Genomic DNA, 7,324 nt, shown 5'->3' with positions numbered 1-7,324 from the left:
GGGCCAGAAGAGTAGGGAGCGTCCTTACCAGGGCGCTGGGTCTCCTATCTGGCGCGAGATGCGTGTGTCACACAGAACGTTAATCCCACAGTAAAAAGAAGCCAGTATTCAAACATGTTTGAGAAGCTGTACAAATTAAAGACCGCCCCCCCCCCCCCCCCGCAACACACACACACCCACAAGTACTACAGCCAAGAATCCTGCTGTCATGGTGTTTAAAATGTGTTTTTCAAATTCATTTGACCACAGAATTCTTTTTTGAGCAATTTCTATCAACATTCTTGTTATAAGTTGAATTGAAAAAAAAAACTCAAAAACATATTTAACATGAATATCTAAAAATGACCCTCAACCGCAAAAAAAAGTCCTAACCCCCAGTACTTTAGAATGCGACCTTATTTGGCAATAGTGTTATTGAAGATGTAATTGGTTAGGATGAGGTCATACTGGAGTAGGTTGGGCCTTAATCCAATATAACTGGTTCCCTTAAATAAGAAGAGTAAGGGGACTTCCCAGGTCACCCAATGATTAAGACTTCACCCTCCAATGCAGTGGGTACAGTTTTGATCTCTGGTCAGGAAGCTAAGATCCCACATGCCTTGTGGTCAAAAAACCAAAACATAAAACAGAATAGTGTTACAAATTCAATAAAGACTCTTAAAATAGCCACATCAAAAAAAAAAAAAAAAAAAAGGAAGAGGAGTGAGACACAGAAAGAAAGCAGTTATGTGAGAGCAAAGGCAGAATTGGAGTGATATCTCTACATGCCAAAGAATGTCAAGGACTGTCAGCAAATATCAAAAGCTGGAAGAAGCAGGCAAATTTCTCTTCTACAGCAGTCATAGAGAACATGGCCCTGCCAGTTGATTTCAGACTTCTAACCTCCAGGATTGTGAAATGATCAATCTCTGATGTTTTATGTCTGCTGCAGCCAGCACAGCAGGTAGGGATCAAAAGTAATTGACGCACAGTTTGGGAAAAAGAAACTAGAGACAGAATTAAAGTTTTAAAAGATGGGACCGGGAGACTCAAGACCTCTTGAGTCAAGAGCCCCGTTCCTCAGAGCCACATCACTTTTACTGAGTGTCTTGGCAAGCAGAAAGTATCTGTTGTGCTACAATGAAGTCATCAGCCTCCTGTGTCCCCGGTCACGTCTCCAATTTTATTGGTTACTTTAAACCATCTTTGTTATTTTCTTGTACATAGACCTGCATATGCCTTGGGAAAACATCTTAGGGTGTACACAAGCAGTGTTCTGAACTTATGCTGACCTGGCATTCCAAGGTCCTCACTATGTTTTTCCTTAGCTTAACAGGGCATGACAACCCCAACTGATCAACCCAATGTACTTTTATTTGGGTTATGTTGTATTGCTATATTTTGCTTTTATTCTTTTCCCATGGTGATTTTCTCATGGCTTGGCCAGAACAACAGGTGGCTTGACTATTAACCCCTGCATACACCCTTTTTTGTTTTTGTAGCTGAAGATATGTTGCTCTTGCAATTTCTTTCTTCATTGGTTCTCAGAGGGATTTTTGCATGTATCTGAGGACTAAACAGAAGATTATAGCTAAAACAACAAACAGCAAAACAAGGCTAGTGTTTCAATGAGACCACCTCCAATGCCTTTGATCCATCGAGAGGACTCAATGAGTTAAGGCTCTCTTCTATTCCTTGAAGTTTACCTATATCTGTTAATAGTCTAAGAGAACCATGCTGCATGCCAATGATTTTTGCTTGTAGCTTTTTAATATCTAGAGGAAGGTTTGTCATCTGTATGGCCCTGCAAGTGCCATCTAACTTTTTCCCAGGAGTGTTCAGATTGGTTATATTCCTGGGGGGTTACACAAAAAGTAGTAATGTTCCAATCACACTTTAAACATATTTATAATTTACGACATTGTACTTCATCTTCTAAGAGTAGCATTGCATTTTTTTATATCCACCAACCTGTTGTTAATCTCATCTATATGAGTTTGGGCTCCCCAGTATACTCTGAGATTTTTGTATATGTCTGGAGACAGTCTTTTTTACCTTGATGAGGCTGTTCAGAACTCATGTGTATTCAATTTCTGGAGGGATGAGGCAGAGAGAAAAGAAAAATGTTTTAATTTTACCCACAGGTGTAAATCACTAAATTGTTTTAAACCATCAGTGACTTGAGGAGAAAAGATTTTTATATCTGAAAACAAAGATTAGAAGCCAGTAATGCATCAGACTAAAAGTCATGAAAATAGTATTTATATTTAGCAGTCTGTTTAATCTCATGTAACCAGTTCCTTTGTTCTGTGGTCCTTGCTTGACAACAAAGGACATCAGTGAAAGTGATGGTCTCCAAGAAGCTCATGAAATTTTTGCCAGTGTCTGTATGACCTGACCAGCAAAGTGGGTGCTCCGATCACTGGAGATTGCAGAAAATGTATTTTAACCATTTTTTTTTTCATTGTGAGATTATTAACCCCACAGCCAAGAAAGGCTTCATCCTATCAAATAAAAGTAAGGTTGTTCAGGGAGCAGGGAAAAGCCAAGCAGCTATCTTGGATTTCCCATAGCCCTGACTGTTTGGTTTATAGCCATTGTTTATCCATTTTAAATTTCCTGATGAGGGGTTAATTTTGTAGAAGCAGAATGAGCTTTGTCTATGCGTGTCACAGTCTTCATAGATCATTGTGAAATAACACTCATTCACTTTATCAAAGTAACAAAAGATTTTAAAAGCAAATATGACTCACTTAAAGACAAAGAAATTTACATAGTCTGTTATCAAAAGCCATATTCCAAGAAGACTTTGTTTTTTTTTAACAAGAAAAGAAAATCAAATTCCAGATTGATACCAGCTTAAATTCATTGTGAAACAATAGTTATTCATTTAGTCATAGTAACAGTAAAAGATTTCAAAGGCAGTTTAACGTCTTAAGAAACTTGTATCATGCACAAAACTCTCTTTCACTTGCCACACATCTTTTTTACACTTCTATATTCATCACTCTATTTGCCCATTCAGAAAACAGCCACCTGCAAGTTCAGATGTACTTCCTTTTTCGTTAATAGAATGTAATTCCATTCCTTATACCTTTTTATTAAAAACACAGCTTACTTTCCTTTAGCAACCATGAACTGTACCTTATATCATCATTCTGTAGATTGGTAAATATAAACCACTCAAAGCTATGTCATTTGCAAAAGTATCTTCACAGAGTCAATAAATAAACATTAATACCAGGTATCAAATCAATAGTGAATATTTCCCAGTTTACACAAGTCTGAAATTCATTTTAGTTTAATTTTTTTGAATTTAGAATTGATTTGTAAGCACTTATTTCTCTTTAGGCCAATTAAATAGAGCTCATTGACCAATCAGCCTTTAGCAATTTTGTCCAAGGACAAAGACACACACTGAGACTCATAAATTTTGATAGCCATATAGACAGAGATCTCATAGTTTTCTGCTTGATATTTAAAATGTCTCTTTTTCCTATTCGATATTTAAAATGTCTCTTTGCCCCTTCTCTTTTTCTTGGTTTGAGTTCTACCAATTTGTTCATGGCTGGAGTCCCAGATAGAGTGGGCTGTGCATCCCAAGCACATGATAAGACTTAACTTTAGGTTTTTGCCTAGGCCTGTTTTTGTTTCTCAGGTAGAATTTGAGCTCCAAAAAAGTATTTTAACAAGCCAACATTTTTATTTTAATTACATGTGCAAGAAGAACCAGTTTTGCAATTTCAAAAGGCTTCATTTTAACCCGTTTTCTCTGGAGTCTAAAGAATATTATGGCCATTCAGTATCAAAAATTTCATCTTTCTTTTTGTAGTCATAGTTTCATAGTTAAAAATCACACCAGAGAATGTTCAAATTGGCTCTGATGACAGGACTGGACAGACTAATAAGAAGTTGTCCCAGCAGAGATTGTCTCTCTGGGCAGATGAGGTCTTCTCTTAAAGTAAAGAAAGCCTGTCCTTTAACCTCTATTTTCTCCCAGGCTCTTATGCAGTATCACCTCACCTGTTCTATAGCCTGATCTTCCATAAGCACTTGATCTTGAGTTTCCCCCCAATTTCCACTGCCTATCAATTGATCTAAAGTGATGGGGATTAGCAAGAAAACACAAACTTTAAATGATACAATGGACCAATCAGACCTAATTGATACCTAAAGGACATTTCACCCCAAAACAATGAATTTCACCTTTTTCTCAAGTGCACACAGAACATTCTCCAGGATAGATCACATCCTGTGCCATAAATCCAGCTTTGGTAAATTCAAAAACATTGAAATAATTTCAAGCATCTTTTCTGATCACACTGTGGTAAGATTAGATGTCAACTACAGGGAAAGAAACTATTAAAAATATAAACATATGGAGGCTAAGTAACATGCCTCTGAATAACCAACAAATCACAGAAGAAATAAAAAAAGAAATCAAAATATGTATAGAAACAAATGAAAATAAGACAACCCAAAACCTATGGGATTCAGTAAAAGCAGTACTAAGGGGAAGGTTCCTGGCAATACAAGCTTACCTCAAGAAACAAGAGAAAAATCAAATAAATAACCTAACTTTACACCTAAAACAACTAGAAAAAGAAGAAATGAAGAACCCCAGGGTTAGTAGAAGGAAAGAAATCATAAAAATTAGGGCAGAAATAAATGAAAAAGAAACAAAGGAGACTATAGCAAAAATCAACAAAACTAAAAGCTGGTTCTTTGAGAAGATAAATAAAATAGACAAACCATTAGCCAGACTCATCAAATAAAAAAGGGAGAAGAATCAAATCAACAAAATTAGAAATGAAAATAGGGAAATCACAACAGACATCACAGAAATACAAAGAATCATAAGAGACTATTATCAACAACTATATGACAATAAAATGGACAACTTGAAAGAAATGGATGAATTCTTAGAAATGTATAACCTTCCAAAACTGAGCCAGGAAGAAACAGAAAATCTTAACAGACTTATCACAAGCACAGAAATTGAAACTGTAATCAAAAATCTTCCAACAAACAAAAGCCCAGGACCAGGTGGCTTCACAGCTGAATTCTACTGAAAATTTAGAGAAGAGCTAACGGAAGCAACAGTTAGAACTGGACATGGAACAACAGACTGGTTCCAAATAGGAAAAAGAGTCCATCAAGGCTGTATATTGTCACCCTGCTTGTTTAACTTATAAGCAGAGTACATCATGAGAAACGCTGGGCTGGAAGAAGCACAATCTGGAATCAAAATTGCTGGGAGAAATATCAGTAACCTCAGATATGCAGATGACACCACACTAAAGTGAAGAGGAACTGAAGAGCCTCTTGACGAAAGTGAAAGAGGAGAGTGAGAGAGTTGGCTTAAAGCTCAACATTCAGAAAACGAAGATCATGGCATCTGGTCCCATCACTTCATGGGAAATAGATGCGGAAACAGTGTCAGACTTTTTTTTGGCCTCCAAAATCACTGCAGATGGTGATTGAAGCCATGAAATTTAAAGACACTTACTCCTTGGAAGGAAAGTTATGACCAAGCTAGATAGCATATTCAAAAGCAGAGACATTACTTTGCCAACAAAGGTCCGTCTAGTCAAGGCTATGGTTTTTCCTGTGGTCATGTATGGATGTGAGAGTTGGACTGTGAAGAAAGCTGAGAACCGAAGAATTGATGTTTTTGAACTGTGGTGTTGGAGAAGACTCTTGAGAGTCCCTTGGAGTTGCAAGGAGATCCAACCAGTCCATTCTAAAGGAGATCAGTCCAGGTGTTCTTTGGAAGGAATGATGCTAAAGCTGAAACTCCAGTACTTTGGCCGCCTCATGTGAAGAGTTGATTCATTGGAAAAGACTCTGATGCTGAGAGGGATTGGGGGCAGGAGGAGAAGGGGACGACAGAGGATGAGATGGCTGGATGGCATCACCGACTCGATGGACGTGAGTTTGAGTGAACTCCGTGAGTTGGTGATGGACAGGGAGGCCTGGCGTGCTGCAATTCATGGGGTCGCAAAGAGTCGGACATGACTGAGTGACTGAACTGAACTGAACCGAATGCACATCCTACTCAAACTCTTCCAGAAAATTGCAGAGGAAGGTAAACTGCCAAACTCATTCTATGAGACCACCATCACCCTAATACCAAAACCAGACAAAGATGCCACAAAAAAAGAAAGCTTTTTTTTTTGAACATAGATGCAAAAATCCTCAACAAAATTCTAGCAAACAGAATTCAACAACATATTAAAAAGATCATACATCATGATCAAGTGGGCTTTATCCCAGGGATGCAAGGATTCTTCAATATTTGTAAATCAATCAATGTGATACACCACATTAACAAATTTAAAGATAAAAACCATATGATTATCTCAATAGATGCAGAGAAAGCCTTTGACAAAATTCAACATCCACTTATGATAAAAACCCTCCAGAAAGCAGGAATAGAAGGAACATACCTCAACATAATAAAAGCCACATATGATAAACCCACAGCAACATTATCCTCAATGGTGAAAAACTGAAAACATTTCCCCTAAAGTCAGGAACAGGGGTGCTCACTCTCACCACTACTATTCAACATAGTTTTGGAAGTTTTAGCCACAGCAATCAGAGAAGAACAAGAAATAAAAGGAATCCATATTTGAAAAGAAGAAGTAAAACTCTCACTGTTTGCAGATGACATGATCCTCTACATAGAAAACCCTAAAGACTCCACCAGAAAATTACTAGAGCTAATCAGTGAATATAGTAAAGTTGCAGGATATAAAATTAACACACAGAAATCCCTTGCAGTCCTATACACTGAGAAAACAGAAAGGGAAATTAAGGAAACAATTCCATTCACCATTGCAATGAAAAGAATAAAATACTTAGGAATAAATCTACCTAAAGAAACAAAAGACCTATATATAGAAAACTATAAAACACTGATGAAAGAAATCAAAGAGGACACAAATAGATGGAGAAATATAACATGTTCATGGATTGGAAGAATCAGTATAGTGAAAATGAGTATACTACCCAAAGCAATCTATAGATTCAATGCAATCCCTGTCAAGCTACCAACAGTCTTTTTCACAGAACTAGAACAAATAATTTCACAATTTGTATAGAAATACAAAAAACCTCGAATAGCCAAAGCAATCTTGAGAAAGAAGAATGGAATTGGAGGACTCGATCTGCCTGACTTCAGACTATACTACAAAGCTACAGTCATCAAAACAGTATGGTACTGGCACAAAGACAGGAATATAGATCAATGGAACAAAATAGCACAGAGATAAATCCACGCACCTATGGACACCTTATTTTTGACAAAGGAGGCAAGAATATGCAATGGAGAAAAGACAAT

The sequence above is a fragment of the Bos indicus genome, chromosome 11 (assembly GCF_029378745.1).
Source record: "Bos indicus isolate NIAB-ARS_2022 breed Sahiwal x Tharparkar chromosome 11, NIAB-ARS_B.indTharparkar_mat_pri_1.0, whole genome shotgun sequence".
NCBI classification, from domain to species: Eukaryota; Metazoa; Chordata; class Mammalia; order Artiodactyla; family Bovidae; genus Bos; species Bos indicus.
This window is presented reverse-complemented; position numbering follows the sequence as displayed.